The sequence below is a fragment of the Ostrinia furnacalis genome, unplaced genomic scaffold, assembly GCF_004193835.3.
Source record: "Ostrinia furnacalis isolate ACB-3 unplaced genomic scaffold, ASM419383v2 OfSCF2841, whole genome shotgun sequence".
NCBI lineage: Eukaryota > Metazoa > Arthropoda > Insecta > Lepidoptera > Crambidae > Ostrinia > Ostrinia furnacalis.
In genome coordinates this window covers 387,368-406,549 of record NW_021133080.1, presented here as the reverse complement: position 1 = coordinate 406,549, position 19,182 = coordinate 387,368, and positions in this window count along the sequence as shown.

Sequence of the window (19,182 nt, the reverse complement as noted above, 5' to 3'; positions counted from 1 at the left end):
ATGGCAGATGGATAACCCTTGGATTTGGATAAAGACATTCAAAAATCATTGCTCATGCTTCAAATAAATTAAAAAATCTCTAATGAGAAATTGACAATTCAAGTTACCAATCAATATCAACATTTCTTCTAGGATTTTTTTGACGCTCTGTATCAATATGACACACCATGACCTTGCCTTTATTTAAAACTGAGAGATACCGTTACGTCTTACTTACCAAAACCCATTTTAATTTTCCTTGTGATTAAAATTGAATTCTTTTAATAAATAACTCGCATCAAAAGACTTTTTTCACCGATAAGGTATGCTATAATTCTTCAGTTAAAATGAAGTCAATGAATACAGAACCCTTTAGAAATATCTTTGCACACCCTTTGCCATCTTTTTTTCTTGCAGACCGAGTTGTAAATGGGTTAGAAAATTGAATCCAAGGGTTTTGAATAAGTGCAGAGCATGTGCTCGTACGGCACTCTATTTGTGTTGGGATTGTTTTCTCAATATTTGCTTGTTTTCTCAATTTTTGCTTGTTAGCGAACGTTTCCAGCATTAGTTTATTGGCTGTACCTGGTTCGGAAATTGAATTACGAACAAGTTTGAAATGCGGACTGTGTTGGCTTGACGAGAAATTAAGGGTTTGCTATCAACTTTCTGTTAAGTTTGAAAATTACCTCTATTTTTAGTTTGTGTTTCATTATATGATAGACGTTAAATTAGCAAAACTTTTAGAAACTCAAACTTATAAATAAGTCTAATAAATTATGAGATGTGAGAGGTCTATAATCGCACGCATTCACCTGCCCACTAAAATCATTGTCGTATTAATTATTACATCCCAAATTAGATGTCCCCAATTTTGACAAAATTCTTGCGTATTACCTTTCGGCTTTCATCATATCGACTCTACCATATAAATATGCCCCAGTAGCATTCATCGCTATCAGCGCAAAATCTTTATTTAAAAGTCACGTACATTCATATTTCATTCGTTGAAACGGAATTGAAACGAAGCCATAAAAATGTGCGCCAGTAATGCTTCACTAACGACGTCTGCATCAAAGAGTATCACATGTGCCTAATGAAAAGGATCTGATCCTGTCAATACCCCAGAGATAGGAAAATTAAAATGTCTAGACATTCGACTTTTTGTTCCTTCGAGACGCTCGCTTATTGAAACTGAAATATGATTATGGAAATGAAAGATCAGTCATGCGGAGACAGATTCGGATTTGCATCAATACATGTTTACGAAGCTAGAAAGTGGAGGCTAATTAGGGGATCTCACTGTTAAAAATTCATGGTCTACATAAAAGTCTTGAGGAAGTAAAAAGGCAACCATCCAAGACGTTCTCTTCATTAGCGACAAGAAAAGTGATGTCATTCCGTTGTGACACAGCAGCGTGCAGTGGGCGGCCGCCTCCCCCGGCGGTCGCCGCGCGACTGACTTCGGCGAGTACCCCTCCCCTCGCCTCACCGGGTGGGGGGGGCGGACGGCTTTCTCTTTCATTTTTCCTTCGCTCCTCGGCTCATCCAGTTACATCGTTCTTATGTTTTATTTTTAATTAAAGCGTACGCAAGTCGGCGCACGGTGGTCCCGATTTAATAAAACATGGACATTGATGCTAGAAGCACGAAAATTTTTTTGATGGTTACTGCTATGATAACTAATAAGGCAAAAAAATATTACAATCCTACGACGTCTATTTCGTAGTAAAAAAAAATATATACATATTTTTTGTATGGAAGAAATTACGTTTCTGTCAATTTTTCGAAATTCTTTAACGATGTCAAGATGCCGATCACACATGTTATAAAACAAGTGATTCTGAGTATTTCATGCGAAGATACTTGTCACTTATCTCNATTTTTCAACCCTCGATAACTCAAAAGTACGCAGAGATAAGTGACAAGTATTGTCGCATGAAATACTCAGAATCACTTGTTTTATAACATGTGTGATCGGCATCTTGACATCGTTAAAGAATTTCGAAAAATTGACAGAAACGTAATTTCTTCCATACAAAAAATATGTATATATTTTTTTTTACTACGAAATAGACGTCGTAGGATTGTAATATTTTTTTGCCTTATTAGTTATCATAGCAGTAACCATCAAAAAAATTTTCGTGCCTCTAGCATCAATGTCCATGTTTTATTAAATCGGGACCACTGTGCGGCGGCGTAGATCTTCCACCCCAGGGAGGCCGGGTCCATACGCGGTGGGTGTTGATGATTTTTCAATGGGGAGAAAGAGTTCCCTCATTTTCTTAAGAGAAAATTGCGTTTTGTTTTCGAGTAGTCGAAGTCTGTAGTAATCGCTTTTGTTTTGTGAAGTTGTTCGTCGTTCGCCGCGCATGTGGATGCTGTAGTACCGTAAATTGTGTACTTTAAAGTTTCGAGTAAAATTGTGGAGACGACGGAGTAGTTAAGGTGTTATGCATTGAAAAGTTTTTTGGTCGGGACTCGGAGATTCTATGAGATAGAACTTTGAAGTTTTGCCTCAAATAATTACTCCGCTTATGAACTTTGGAGGAAAGTTGTTGCACTCGTATGTAACATTTTAAAGAAAGTACATTGACCATAAAGGAGATTTGACATTTAGTGAAGTAACATTTAAAGTTACTTAATACTTATTTAGGTAGGTACTTACATTTTTAAAATCTGGATATTTTATTTTCGGCTCTTTTGTCTGTCAGATTAGGTAGGTACTCTGACCTATTAATTAATTGTAAAGACATTTGTTAGGCTAATAAATGATTGAGCTCATGTAAAAAGGGAAAATATTCTTTGAATGTTATGAGAACATAGTAAAAAATATTTTTTAAAAAACAAGTTTTTTTCTGAAATGCAGTTGTACTAAAACGAAAAAAATAATTGTATGCTACTAGGTTTAAATTAATAATTTCGAAAGCTTGTATCGCACATGGAATTTATTCCTCTTTTTTTCTGTTTGCGCTACAAGCTTTCGAAATTATTAATTTAAACCTAGTAGCATATAATTATTTTTTTCGTTTTAGTACAACTGCATTTCAGAATAAAGCTTGTTTTTTAAAAAATATTTTTTTATTATAATTTTATTTTACACTTTTTAGTTGTATCTCAATCTCAGAGCTTTGGAGATCATCTAGCACTAAAGTGCTCGAAAAGACAAATCCAACGAACCCAAACTCGATGAGGTTCCGCCGTTTCGTATAGGAGTTCCTATGGCCACCTCCTGACTCCATCATCAGACCAGCTCAATGGTACCATAACATTGCATTGTCATCGTACTTACATAAGTATGCCAAATTTCAGCTCAATCGGTTGAGAAGAAGTGGTCTTAAATTCAGTTGCAAGATTTGTCCCACACATACTAACAAGTGAAGTCAATATAAAGCTTGTAAAAAATCAACAAAGCAATGAATAAAGCATACACTAATCACCAAAACAAAACTTCATTCCCTCGCCTATCACGGCCATAAATAAAAAACACGCATAGCATAAACAAAACTTTCGTTGCAGCGCACGCACACACGCGCAACGCATTATCCCTGTCTCAAAAGTTAATGTAATGAAAAACAAAAAGGCCCAAGGAAAGGGTGCGTTAAGTTCTACCGAAAAACGGGAATTTGTAAGAAGTTGCCCCCACCCCCCTTAGGGGGGCGCCCCCTCGTGTGCGAAAATAAATTGCCAAGAATAATAATTATAATGAAAGCGAAAGAACGTATAAATTAGTGGGGACGCCTCGAGACTCAAACTGGTTGTGTGCGTAGATGAACGGTTTGCGTGTGTGTGACATGCGACAGTAAAGGGAAAATTTAAATGGCATTTTTAATCATTTTCCTGCTCAGTATTATGCTCCATTAGACGCTTAAAACAATAAAGTTTAAAAGAAAATTTTCCGGAGAGATAATTCTAAAAATGGAAATAACACACTTCTTTGATGCATAATTACATCACATAAGTTACATACCAAGATAATATGGTTACCTTGACTTTTATTTAAAAAAAACAATGACACACTTTATATTGATATTTAAAAAATATTCAATCCTTTCGTATTCATGCCTAACTTTTTTCTTTACAATGACCGATTAAACTCTATTAAAAATTTAAAAAGAAACGTTCAAAAATGTCGAAACAAACATCTATAAAAGTCCTAGCCATTAAAAATTCCACTAACATCAAACAAAAAAGAAGTTAAAAACAAAACTCTTCACCCACTTAAATTCAAAGCTGCCTAATTTTTATTTTTATCTAATGTCCCTGACTCTACCTGCCAGTGTCAAATCTTTTTTATTTTTAATCGCTCAATTGACCGCAGTGATTCCCCACTGGCCAAATACTTACGCTCGTCGGTCAGTACGTGCAGGAATTGCTTAGTCCTGATTCCAGACCAGCACCTCATTACAGATATTATGAAAGACTAATGGACATTCCGGGACGTTTTTGCGTCCCTGATTCCCCCCAGATGGGGAAAAGGATAATAATTTTAAAGGGACGCTTTGCTGGTTTATTAATTTGTGAGTGACAGTAACATTGTACGGGAAACCTGATAATGTTTTTGCTATCTACAATTACTTGTAATGCTCTTTGTTTAGCCAGTTGTTTCTAATGTTGAAGAGTTTTACTCCAATTTTGTGAGACAAAGTAGGTTTAAAAAATTTTTTAATTTATGAATAATTGTTTTCAGATTGAGAAAACATCTAATAATGTGTAGTAGTTGTAACATCAAAAGCTAGAATAGGTAGTGAACCTGTTAAACAAAAAGAAAACCTACTTACCTTCTTCTGTCGTGTCGGACTATAACATATCTATTGTCATTGTACTGAGCCATCATTAACCTTTGACATGGCTCTACTACTGGACCAAAGACGGTTTAACAGTTCCTGAAGCAAAAATTACACAATAAGTACATTTTTTAATCCTACAATGTTGTCAACAACTAGGAAAGAGTGCAATGTGATTAAGTTTAAAAGTCCCAAAAGAGAATCGAACCCTTGACCTACATGTCCAAATAGTCCAACTCTTAGAAACTCTTAAACGTAGGTACTAGATGACTAAGTCTTAAATATTATTTTTAAAATATTCGTACCATACAAACGATCTAAACGCCACCCTCAAAATACTTTTAACCATTAATCCGAAGGAACTTCAGAAGAAAATATTTTAATTACACCCACCCAAAAAGCGTCAATCAATGATCCCTAAAGCACACGCGAATACATATTTCTTGTACAGAGGGATGCGAAAAAGGGGAATGGAAAAAAAACTAATTAAAAAAGCAATCAAGGTTTTCTTGACGGCGCTCACGTTCGCCCATATCGTCTTACCCCCCTATCACCCCTGGCGACTCCCTACCCCATTCCCCCTTTACCCCGGGGGTGAGTACTAGATTTACGTAACGCGTTTAAAGTGTGTTTTGATGAAGTAATCATCCCATTTCCATGGGCTACGTTTAAGAATTTTGCGGCTCGGACTGGCTGGCGACATTTTTACCCGGTCTCCTTTTTTTCGTCAACTCTTTAATCCAGATTTCTTAACGAGGCCCGTAATTTTTGACGTCGATTCCCATGGTGTCGGTAGAGGTGGTCGTGTCGAGTCGTTTTGGAAAACTATGAAAAAACTTTAATGTAGTATGTACATTCTGATGTAACTGGTTTTTAACATACTAAACTTACTAAGCTACTTCATTTATTAGATTAAAACTCAATAATACAGGGAAGACTTATAGGTACTTGTCGATAATGATGTTAAAGATAGAAAATGGGCGTAGATAATCAAAACCTTACTACAGGAAGCAAGAAAAAGATACTCATATTGGGATTTGATCTGATTTACTTTTTTAACCTGTCCAAATACTTTTTAGGGAAAACCGGAAACCAAAGTTTTTCATAAAAATAACATGTGACACTAAACAATTTTACAACTTTTCAACAGTTATTTGATTGTTGCCACAAAATTACAGCTTAGAAGGGTCAATAAAATGTTGGATAAGTTGACCCATGAAGCTTTTTTGGATTTCTTTGGAAGTCCAAAATCTTCATCGACAGACAAATCCGCGGGCAATGCTCAAAACAACAACACTCCCATTGATATTACCTAATATTAAATACGTTCACTACATAATAATGTAATTGGAATTCCTTGTGTCTCCGTCTTATCCTACAAACAAGTGGGCAAGACGTGATTTCTGCGAAATTAACAATCGAAAACGGACCTTCAGTTGGAACATCAGAGTTGAAACTCGTTTGACGAGACAGACGGTTTATTAAAATACTGTGGCCGTACAGGTAGCAGCAGAAATAAAAACGAAGCAAAGCAGTTACTTTTATGAGGGCGCGAATAAGATGTTTCGGACTCGGTCTAAGGAATAAGAGCGTTTGACACTGGGGGAATTAAACGCCGGCGTTTTTGGAGCGCTTATTTTCACGCTTGGTCTTGTAATGACAATTGAAATTAGAAAAGCCAAAGGATGTTGTTTTGTAATGGTTTTCTACTTCTATTTTTTGGGATTTTATTTTTTCTGTCAGTAAACGGATGTTACAGATTACACTTATTCAAGTTTTTCTAACAACTAAATTACAAAGAGAGACTTATGCCCGTTTTCACCATCAATCCCTAATTTTTAAGTGACCCCTATGGTAACAAATAATATGAAATTTGTTGTCATAGGGGTCACTTAAAAATTAGGGATTGATGGTGAAAACGGGCATTAGTCTGTTATTTTAACTACCATGCACCAAAAAAGAAAATTATAAAAATCAGTCTTGATTACTTTTGAATTAATAAGATTCAAGTTCAAGTTCAAATTCAACTAGTTTATTGATAATGTAAAGTTTAGAATAAAAGAGCATACAATACGTGATTATTGCTAAATTGTTGTGTACAGTTTGCACGTCGAGCATGCTATGATGATGATGCATAAATGATCTTTTGCGATTAGGCAACTACCACATGTCCCTAAAGCTCCTTTCTTCTACAAAAAAAATACCGTCGTAATTTACTTGCAGCGTTTTTCCTGCTCAGTGTGCGTCGCCTCAGCGAAAATAATAAAACTCCGCGCGGCGCGGTAACAAGCGTCCCAGGAACAAAGCGCGCTCAAATAATTTGTATCAATTTGTAAAAATGCACCCTGTTACGTTATCTGAAGGCGTAATTATTGCGATAGTAGAATAATGTTAGAGGCAAGTGATTTTGAGAACTCGAAGTAAAATTAAGGGTTAAGTAAAGAAAAAGAGCTTGCTACTATACCGAATTTCAATAGATCGCTAAAGTAAAAGATGTCAAAAATACAAAGTAAGTATGACAGTAAAAGGGCTTCAGGAATTTCACGAATTACAGATAATGATATTTGTAAGTACCTATATTAGCTGTCTAGGTCAATGTGGTCTGTAAATGAAAAAAGTTCTTACCTACTTAATTTCTTTATTTTATCTTATATTTACCTCTTCATAACTGTACGAAATAAAAGGTTTGTTTATAAAATAATGGATAAACAATGTTAACTTAAAAGGAGAGTGTTTTGAATGAGTAACATTATCGGATTAAATCCTTAATTTTATTAATCATAATTTTTATACTTTTTAACTTATTTATTTATATTATTTAAGTATATTTAATCTCAAAAAACTTTCTAATAACTACTTCGTATACATCATTCTGTACAAGTATAACGCTAGTAAAAACCCTTAAACCTATGTTATTACTAACGCGTGCATTAAAACAACGCAACCCACATCAGTTCCCCGATCTCAAAATGGCCGAAATAAAATGTGGTTTACACCAAATTGCTTCCGACGAGAACAAAGCCGAATCCGATTTAGCGCACACACACGCTATTCTGTAATCACATACGATTGAGCGAAACGGATTTACATGGAACGACTAATGCAGATTTTTTAAGACTGGATAAGTCCTTGTCGATTTTATTACTATCCGGCTAAGAGAGACATCATTCTTCTTCTTCTCAGTCGGTACACTCTTGTCAGAGTGGTCGTGGTCATCATTGTGAATCACGATGAGTGATGTTCCTCGTAATACGGCGCCATTCCTCGCGGACTGCAGCTTTCCGGGCACTTTCGCTAACCGAACACAAGAGACATCATAGAACCTGGCATAATATCGAGTTTTGATTAAATTATTTACATAAAATAATATAAGCAAAAAAAACATCTTCGATTAAGTATCGGGTGAAATTCAATCTATTAACCGATAGAGCTGTTGTGATGAACCCACTCGTAACACAAATACAATGAAATTAGCATAAGCAGTGGGAGAGGTAAATATTAGATACAAACAATTTTTAAAATGAGTTTTATTTACTGAACTTCAAAACTAACATTTCACGAATACATACAACGAATGATTTGGAATGACACAATAGAATTCTACTAACGACTGTAAATTCTCCGCTTTATTTTTGAAGATTTAGTCAATGGTAGGTATATCAAATCGCACCGTGTAAAGACCGCGATAATCACGATCTTTGATCAAGAGCCTGATAACCCGAAATAGCGGCTCACACACGGTCATATGCTAATTTCGTCAAAATCACCTCAAATAAGCTTTTGTTGGAAAGGTTTTGTTATTTATTAATGTTTCTAAGGCATTGCCGCGTACAGAAGTATTTTCAAGTAATCTTTAGTTTGAAAAAAAAAAACAAAAAATTTATTTCCTTATAAGATTTCTATTTTAGTTAAACTTCCTTAGATAGGACTCGAACCCTCGCTCTTTCGCTTGCTGGGCTCTCTGACCACTGTGCTAACGATGACAGGCATTTTTGAAGTGCATCTTACAATCTTACATAGTTTTATAATCCAGTGCCTTCCTGCTATAGTTCTTGCAACTCACGAAGGCGAGTGAGCTTTACTTGTGTATAATTTCTTTCTTATTAATACTGCAATTGTTTATTATTAATAAGAAAATATATTGAAAATTTGACATGTAATGAACATTATGAATAAATTTCTTATTCTTATTCTTATTCAAAACTTTCGAAAAACGAACAGTAGCGAGCCACCACACATGTGAAGCTCACTCGCCTTCATGAATTGCAACAACTATACCTATACTCGTACCTTTATGAGGTCGCCGGTCCATCTTAGGGTGGCCGTCCCACCCACGCTGTGTAAGCTTCTAAAATTTGATTTTTGATAACAACGTCCTTTTTCCCAAAGTATGTTATTGTTGACCATTATAATCACTGGCGATCTAATCTGGCATGTTGTCTATTTTGTGATTACGTAACTCTTATTTTCCCTAAATAGGGCCATTATTTCGATTACTCCTATATGACTCTGATCTCATATCACATGACCCGCTCCCTAAATGATGATCGACTTATAATAGTAATGAAATCGCCTAACGTTATTCGAAATGAAACAATGTATTCGGGAAACCATCTTAAGATGACCTTTTGAACTTTTAGGGTGCTTACAGATCAGTAGCTTCCACGTGTAATGTAACATTACAAGACTTTCACTTAAATTCTTTACGAGTTGTTTGTCTAGCTAGAAGAAGTCTTATATAATGACCGCCTAAATTGTGCTTTTGCAAGTTTTGGAGCTTATTGTTACAACCAAGGTGAATATTTAAAATAAAAAATACTATCTATGCTTCTACGCTACACCAACTTGACGCGCAGTCATAAAGCAATTTTTACTCGGCTACAATTTTGAGTTATTTTATAATAATGTGTATAATTTTATTCTTAGAATATAGTTAGCAGCGGCGGGATGAAAAAAGCTTTCCTTTTTTAGCATCTTGTTTGAAGCGTTCCATACAGGAGGCTTAATGGCGTGGAGCAGCCATAGGCTGATGAAGGCTTTATAAATAAATTAAAGTTGTTTATTCAGTTTTCCGAAATGATACTAATGCGAGTGCTTCTCGACTAGATACGTGAAAGATGTAATGCTCGTATCTGATATTACAATGCCCCGATGAGCAAGCACCCTAATACCACCGATTTAAGGTCATCCGCAATTGGCCAAGTCATCGACATGGGCCCGTTACTTATCATGGGTTCCCGTAAACAGTTCTAAAGCGAACCAAATCATATGTCTATACGTCGTGTGTAATTACGCACGATAATCGTTCTATTGTTCCAAATTGAATTACTGTGTGCTTAGTTATTACTTTTTTGTTAGACTGTGCTACTTTTCTATTTGGGGATCTGATTGTAGACATTTCTATGTTTTGTGATGTAGGATATTATTATTATTAGTCTCTCTGCTCGACCTGTGGTTGACTGGCAGATAATGCCACCTGGCATTAAGTCCGCCACTGTACAGTTGTATGTGCAAAAGTGTAAATAAATAAATAAATAAATATTATTTTGATACTGATTCACTAGACGTCAAAAACTTTGCGATTGCCCTGTAACTACATAAAGCAAATCGTACGTGAGCTGTAGTTGTGTGATACAGAATTAGTGTTTGTTACCAAATATAAAAAAAAACTTACTCCAAAAAAGTACACTAAAGAGTAGAAAAATGAATTACGTTATTTATTTAATTAGGACAATTATATGACCATGATTGATATTCTCGGAGTCGGTACCAGTCTGCCATATGCCAAGCTCAAGAAATGTACTAAAACCGCATTCAAGATTTCATTTTTAACGCAAATAAGAGCACATAAAAGAGAATTGTATACCTACTTAGTGGCTTACTTTATAACTTTTAAGAAATGATGTATAAACTTAATTACCCTAAACCTAAGCTCTCGATAAAATATTTATAATGTAATATGTGGACATTGCTGTTGGTCATACAATAGTTTAGACAGATAAGTGCAATTCTAGACTAAGACCCATTGTAAGACTGTTTTTTGTCCAAAATAAATGAAAAAAAAAATCAAGAGATAATATTATTAAAACCTTCAGCTTGTGGTCCGACCACATGTGCTCGTGCTCACATTGTATAACAAGCTTGACATAAGTATGAAATAATAACGCCAATCGTGACTGAGTGACCTCCGTCCCCGAGGCGGTCCAGCGCAAATCACTCAATTTCTTCAAAACGTGAACTGTATCGCCGTTTCTAGGACTGTAATGAGTCAATTACATATTGGATTGAGCTCTAGAAAGTTCTATGGGTTTTGGATGGAGCTATTTCAAACCTATCACACGAACAATAGATTTCATTTCAGATATAGGAGTGATGGCGAGAAGGTCATTAAGTTTAGATCCAGCAATGAAAAGACTGATCAAGAATCCTGACCAAGGCAGGGCACATAGTACGCAGAACTGACGGCCGACAAGGTTCTGGAGTGGAGGCCACGTACCGGAGCGCAGCGTAGGACGTCCACCCACAAGGTGGACCGACGACCTCATAAAGGAAGCAGGAAGGCGCTGAATGCAGGCCTCCACCAACCGGCCATTGTGAAAATCATTGGGGAAGGCCTATGTTCAGCAGTGGACGTCCTATGGCTGAAATGGAGATGATAATGATGAAAGACTGACCGCTCCAGTGATAAACCACCACCACAAGATATTTCGAGCCTTTGACTTGTAAGGAGTGTCACCACCAAGTTCAAGACTATGAAAAAGTAGATCCATCGAAAGTTTTGAACGTTTTGAATCGAGAGTTTTGAGGAGGACATGAGGATACAATAAAAGTTCTGTAAGATACTTTAGGGATTAAGGACAAGGATACAAAGAAGGTTCTGGAAGAAACACTAAGGACAACAAACGGTGCATCAGTGCAGCTGTGATATGCCGACGTCTTATTTCGCGAGCATTGCTCTAAATCACAATACGGTGATGCATCGAGACAAACCTTGATGTATCAAGACTTGAAAGAAGAAGTGCTATCACAAAGGATAAGGACACAAAAGGTTCTGGAAGACACACTAAGGACAAAAACAATGCATCAGCGCAGCTGTGACATGATTCCCTGCAACCGAAAATAACTAAAAATGGAATCTGGCTGAAAAGCTGACTGCTTTACCAAAAAAGGATGAGGAGGGTATTGCGGAAAAAGCATATACAAAGAAGATTCACTAAGGACAACAAACGGTGCATCAGTGCAGCTGTGACAAGCCGCGGCCGATAGTCCGCGCACGCGGCGCAAATGGACGTCTATTTCGCGAGCATTGCTCTATATCACAATACGGTGATGTATCGAGACAAACCTTGATGTATCAAGACTTTTAACTTGAAAGAAGAAGTGTTATCACCAAGTTCTAATGACACAAAACCTAATATTGCTTGTGGACAAAGGATAAGGACACAGAAGGTTCTGGAAGATTCACTAAGGACAACAAACGGTTCATCAGTGCAGCTGTGACATGCCGCGGCCGATAGGCCGCGCACGCGGCGCAAATGGACGTCTATTTCGCGAGCATTGCTCTAAATCACGATGCGCGTATCAAGATCGCTCGGGATGGGAGCGCACTTATTCTGATACATTTTGTATGTATGTTTTTTTTAATAATTTGTGGACGGTTGACTTTTGTGTGAAGTTTATAGTCCACCTAATTAGCACCATTCATTATACCGGAGACTTCAAAATATTATTTGTTAAGTATAGATCATGATGATGAAAATACAGAATTTCTTATGTAGAAATAAAAAGTGTAGTTTTTCGATATTTATTTGTGTATAGGTTATTTAGACGCCAAAACTGCTGAGTGGTTTATTTAATAATAACCCATTATTCACAAACAATGCTTGCTTAAGTGAAGTAGCAAATCAACCGCACAGCGTTGAATAGAGCTCTGTGATTGGTTCGTGTGTGACCCTGTGCGTCCATGGGCACTGTGAGACCTCATAGTAAAGTTTGTGAATACGGGCGTAATTCTCTTTAGTACAGGCTGAGGTACACACCACTTATTTTGTTAAAATAAGCACTTTTTACTTTGATGACTTTCTTGCACCTTATTTACAGTAGGTACGAACGTTACAAAATTATCAGAAATTCTAAATTCTTGGAAACAATTTCCTTCCTGCAACCTTTTCTCAATAAAATGTTCTAGTAAAAGTAATTTCTCGCCTTCCAAGAAACACAAATAAAACTAATAACTGCTCCAGAATACGGACGGAGGCAACTTAGTGGATTATTGCAATACTTTGCTTGTTATATGCTGCAAACACCATCTTCGTCCGAAAGGGTTCGATTCGATAGCACATGAACCTACATATTTTTCTTGCAATTTGACCCATATTACAACTGAATAAGACGTAACAGTGTTAGCTTGATCCACTGTCGTTGGTACAATAGAATTATTCTAACAAGTTTTCCAGTTTTATGGTCATTCCGAATTAAAAGTTGGGAACTCTTGTGCTATAAAATCTAACGGTGAGAACAGCCGGCGGAATATTCAAGTCTTTCGTCATATAAAATTGTTAAGGACAGCAAATCAAAGTATATACTGGGAAATCTTACGTAATATCTTACTTAATCTATGTATAATAAGTATGTATTAAAAAAAAGTATTTAGGTATGTTTATATCCGTTGTCTAGTACCCATAGTACAAGCTTTGCTTAGTTTGGGACTAGAAGCGTAGTGTAAAATGTTCAAGGATATTTATTTATTTGTCCAAGGATATTTATTTTATCTTACGTAATAGCTGCATTATGTACTATTTTGGAACCGAATATTTTATGTAAGACTGAGTTATCGGTGGTGAAGTGTTACTGCCGGACTTAACCATAAAACAATAGATAATCAATTAAAAGACGTGGTTTTGACCGATTATGAGTTTTGACTGCAACTTACAACTTACTTTTTTATAGAATTATAATTTTATTTGTGCAAAAAAAAAATAAGTTTGCTAATTTTGATAGTAGCCGTATTGGTACTCCGTCATTTCTTTTCCCATGCTTAGAATTATCTAACATCGTGCTAACTTTATTCTACTGCATGAGTTTGAGCATAACAAAAAATGCTATACCTATCCATATCATGTCATAGTACCTAAAAATAATCATCCTGCAATTAGCCCAGATCGTGCCCAATTACACGACACACAGACAGACAAACGCATTACCAGTTGATTGGCTCAAAATCAATTCGTATAGCAAACAAGAGCAACGTGTAATCACACGCCGACCCCCGACCTCTAAATCGATCGACATCGCTACGGAATGTAAAGAGCAGACCATCTCCTGAGGCGCCATCTATAATTTTCTAACAATACATCCAACGCGACCAAACAGTCTTGAGCCGCGAAAAAATTACGAATCCCTTCTTCGACGTCGTATAAAGTACCCACAGAGAGAGGGGTCGAGAATCAAGTTACATCGGTCAGGTTATACACGCCCGATCGATCCAGGATCTATCCATGGTTATTGCATATTTATCAACCTTTGACACAGGTAACAACGTGGAAGTAACATCTTCATGAGGAAGCGAAAAGGATAAAACAAACATGTCAGGGTGTTTGAACTTGCGCGGCTGGGTTTTGCCATGGGAATCAAAGGATGGAATATTTTATGGATTTTATTGTAATTAGTGTAGAATAGATTTGAATGATAACGTACTGAATTAGATACTTAAAACTTGATAAATAATATTAACATATCTTTTTATATGAACAAGTTAACAAATAATCTTGAATATAAGAAAATTTACGTAGATTTCCGCATTCAATGTTTCTCTATGAAGCTAATTTAGGAGATTAAAGTATCTCACTCACTCCTAGAGAAAAGTGAAAAAGATAGATAGAAATAGAAATTGTTACTGCTTTTGTCCTTTGTGGACTGGCTACATTTAAAAAAAAAGTAAATAGTTTCTCTCCAAACATCTTTGCCATTTGACTATAAATTATGTATGCCTTTGCCTACAACGAACCACTAAAAAAACATGCCATAAGTAAACTCATCATGCATTGGTAAGTGGTATTGGCCAAGCCTGCTTAATATTCGCGCGTGCGCACGCGGGCCAATTTGCGATAATCGCACTACAACGATCACCGATTAAGCATTTTACATTACAATTCTGGGAACGAACTTTTTTTGAGATCGTGTGTGGGAAATAGTAAATTGCTTACACTTTGTATGGAATAGATAGAAGAATATCGCCCGTATTCACAAACGATGCTTGCTTAAGTGAAGCAGCAAATCGAACGCACGGCGTTGAATAGAGCTCTGTGATTGGTTCGTGTGTTACCCTGTGAGCTTACGCGCACTGTGAGACTTCATAGTAATGTTTGTGAATACGGGCGTATGTGCTATTAACTTGTGATACAATTTAAAGCTTCGTAAGTTTGAAGAAGTAGATATCATTTTAAATTACGTTTCTCTACAACTACCTACTCGTACTATACAGTAAGTTTGTACGTGTTATGGCATTAAAAAAATAAGGGAAGTATTTGAACGTGGGATAGCAAGACGTTGATGAGTATTTAAAATGTGACTTTTCCAAAATTCGTGTAGCAAACTCAAAGTTATGACGTCACGTTTTAGCGTTTAAAAATGTAAGAAAACTAATTTTGTTCTTGAGATGAAAATAATGGTATAGACTTGGACTTGATGGAAGATTAAGCTTAGACTCTACAGATTCAAAAATTATTTTATTTATCGAAGTTAAAGTAATACAGCAGTAGTAAACACAAAATGCATAGTGACTGAGTTTCTTGCGCTGCTTCTTCTCAGCACTGGCCCATTTATTGTCCCGAAGCAGTGGTAGGGTTAATACTGGGACGTGTAAAAGTGCTCTTTAAAAGCCTATTTGCAAAAATAAATGAGTTTTATGAGAGCAGCTTATCTTACCAGTCAGTTAGATAATCATCATCATCATCATCATCATCATTTCAGCCATAGGACGTCCACTGCTGAACATAGGCCTCCCCCAATGCTTTCCATGTTGATCGATTGGTAGCGGCCTGCGTCCAGCGCTTTCCTGCTACCTTTACGATATCGTCAGTCCACCTTGTAATATCATGTATGTAGTATGTAGATAATCATGGTCATGTCTTTTTTAAGTGGCAGTTGACATACATCCCAATTTGATTGCCTTGCAAGTTTCCTTCATCGTGAGTACCATAATAGTTCCAAATAGCATTAATAAGGCCCAGAAGGGCGGGCCTAATGAGCGATTAGCACCTAAGTGTAGGTGAAAGTCGTTAGGCCCACTCACTATCCGTCTTGCCGAAATTGACTCGTGCAGTAGAGTTGGTGGTGGTTAGACATGTTTAAATATCAAAAGAGACAATGAAAGTTTAAAAAAAAAACACTTTTTTTATTGTGGTTAGTGTTACTGGTAGTTAGGTTAGTAATATTGAAGGGTTTATCAAAAGTTACTTTACATAATACGGTATTTTGTCCATCTCATTTAGGTAATTATTGTGATTCAAAGTGGGAAGTAAATGATGACCGAAATCCAAATTTCTTTTTATCAACACTTCTACACTGATATTATGAAGAGGAAAACTTAGTTTGTTTGTTTGTTTGGTTGGTTGTAATGAATAGGCTCAAAAAGTACTGGACCGTTTTTAAAATACTTTCACCATTCGAAAGCTACATTATCCACGAGTAACATAGGCTAATTTTTATATTGGAAAGAAATTGGGTTCCGTAAAATATGGTGATAATGTAGTCCACGCGCGCGAAGCACGGGCGGAAAGCTAGTGTCTTATAATTGGGACTTTTATGTACATATTTTAGTCTATCTTGATATTACGTACATGAAAATAATTAACATTCAAAAGTAAAATTTTCAAATTTTCTTAAATATTCGTGTGGCTTCTGATTTTATCTAACAAAATAGTATTTTATTGATTACAGAAAACTTTGCAGCCTTTACAAGTTTCTATAAACCTAAGGATGATGTATGTCCAATTGGGCAGCCTATGACTGATAATAATGAGATTAATTATTTTTTTCATGAACTAAATAGCTATTTCAAAAGCTTCAAAAATATTTACGTGCCTCTAACGCTACTTAACTCTACTTCCAACTTAAGCGGCGCAAGTAAGAATCTCCAAACTGTAGTTAAGTGCACAAATTACTTAATTTAAGGTTAAGTTAAGCCGATCACTCAAGTGTCCTGCTCTGTTACAAGTGCTTTGGAACTATCACTCTTGAAGGGTTTTGTTACGAACCCTTTAGGGTCATACGGATTAATTTAAAGGTTTTTGATCGTGTATAGAAAAAAGAAAAATTTTATAAAAAAAATTAAAACCGACTCCAAAAAACCTACACTAAAAAAGTAGAAAAATAATTACTAATTACCTACTTATTTATTAGGACGAATTATTAATATTTATGTAGATATACCATGATTGATACTTCTGGAGTCGGTGCCAAGATTATGAAACATGTAAAGTTTGCCTGCACCGACTCCAAAAGTATCAATCATGGTATACCTACATAAATATTAATAATTCGTCCTAATAAATAAGTAGGTAATTAGTAATTATTTTTCTACTTTTTTAGTGTAGGTTTTTTGGAGTCGGTTTTAATTTTTTTTATAAAATTTTACTTATTTCTTGCTTTTTAGTTAACTAATTATTACCTTGATGTTACCACTGAAGGTAGGCAGTACATTGAGACCATATTCTTAATGTATATTATAAAAAAGTTCATCCCCAATTTTCCACCCTTGGGGGTGAAATATTTTCTTCAAATTCACATGAAACCACTCTTTTGATAATACCTATTCAACAAAAAAATAATCGTTCAAATTGGTTCATAATCGGCGGAGATATTGCGTATAAAAAAGTTCATCCCCAATTTTCCACCCTTGGGGGTTGTTTTTTTTATTATTAAATTTAAATGGGACCTCCCTTGAGGTATAAAAAAAAAAAAAAAAACATACGGGTCGAATTGAGAACCTCCTCCTTTTTTTGAAGTCGGTTGAAAATAAATAAAATTAAAGCTAGACTAAAAGGAATGTTGTAGGTACTCAGCTACAATCGAAGTGCAAATTAATCGTTATCTTTGTTGTCGAATTTATTTTCAATGTGTTGCTGTAATCTTAAGAAATGAATAAATAAATAAATCACTTATGATGAGATTTCTAATACAAGGATATTCAGTTCCGAGTTGAGAAAAAAAAAGATATGTAGTTGTTTATAGACGATGTCTAGTTACGGTTTTTTCAACAACCTTTTGATTCTCAGTACCAATGTAGGATTTTGGCACTTATTGTTCTGTGTAGGTTCAGACTGAATGAATACCCTTTCAACTGGACTCATCATCATCATCATCATTATCATCACGATTTCAGCCACAGAACGTCTACTGCTGAACATAATATGCCTCCCCCAATGATTTTCTGATTGACCTGACTACTATAGACTCAGTGCCATAAAAAATATTGTCTTGGTTGTAGGAAAGAAGCCCGCATGTAACTTAGGACCTAGTAAATGAATCACAGAAAACTCATCCTATTTCAAGTAACTTAGTAACAAATAAGGTTGAATATCCCACAAGGTTATTCATTCCAGCGTAGTAGAAGTCACGGCGTTATTAGCAACAGTGGCGCAACTCGAATTAGCATATTATCCAAATTAACGTGCACTTCCGGTCAGTCGGAATTTAATATCATCCCATACAGAGACGCTACAGTCGTACCCTCTTTGCTCCTTGCGTATAGGGTGCTCGGAACTACATAAATTAAACTAATCTATTAGGTTATAGAATAGACTACGTTTCAGAAAACTTATTTCCAACCTGTTAGATCGACGATCTTAAGAATTACTGTTTAAAGAGTGTAAAATTTAAAAGTGATCAAAAACTCTTAGGTACTGTGTCATTTCTTTTTAGAAGAGCAAGATCATTACAATATAATAATATGTATCATATAGTAAATAAATAGTATAATGATACTTTAATTTTAAATTCATCATCATTGCCAAAGAGCGGAGCGTTACCAAGCACGATATTCAGCTTTTTCCATCTATTTTCTTGAGGTTGTCAACCTACACTATGTTTTTCGTTTATTCAACACTATATTCTGATAAAAAAATCAACGAAGATTAATTTAAATGTCCACCTACCACCGACCGTTATCAACAACCCTCCCTTATCAAAACAATACAAAGCAAAACAAACCAGAAAACACTTAATCATATTATTGCAGCATTAATTTCTTGTAAGCGCCCCGAATATCTAATCCACGAACAATAACTTTGAACACCCTCTGTCGTGCCTAAATACGCCAAGCGGCCAAGAAATTGCTTGACGGTCAAAATATCTTAGTTATGGCCACTCCTGTCCGGCACACGGCTTACGTTTGCCAAGTTTGCCCCCCGTCCCC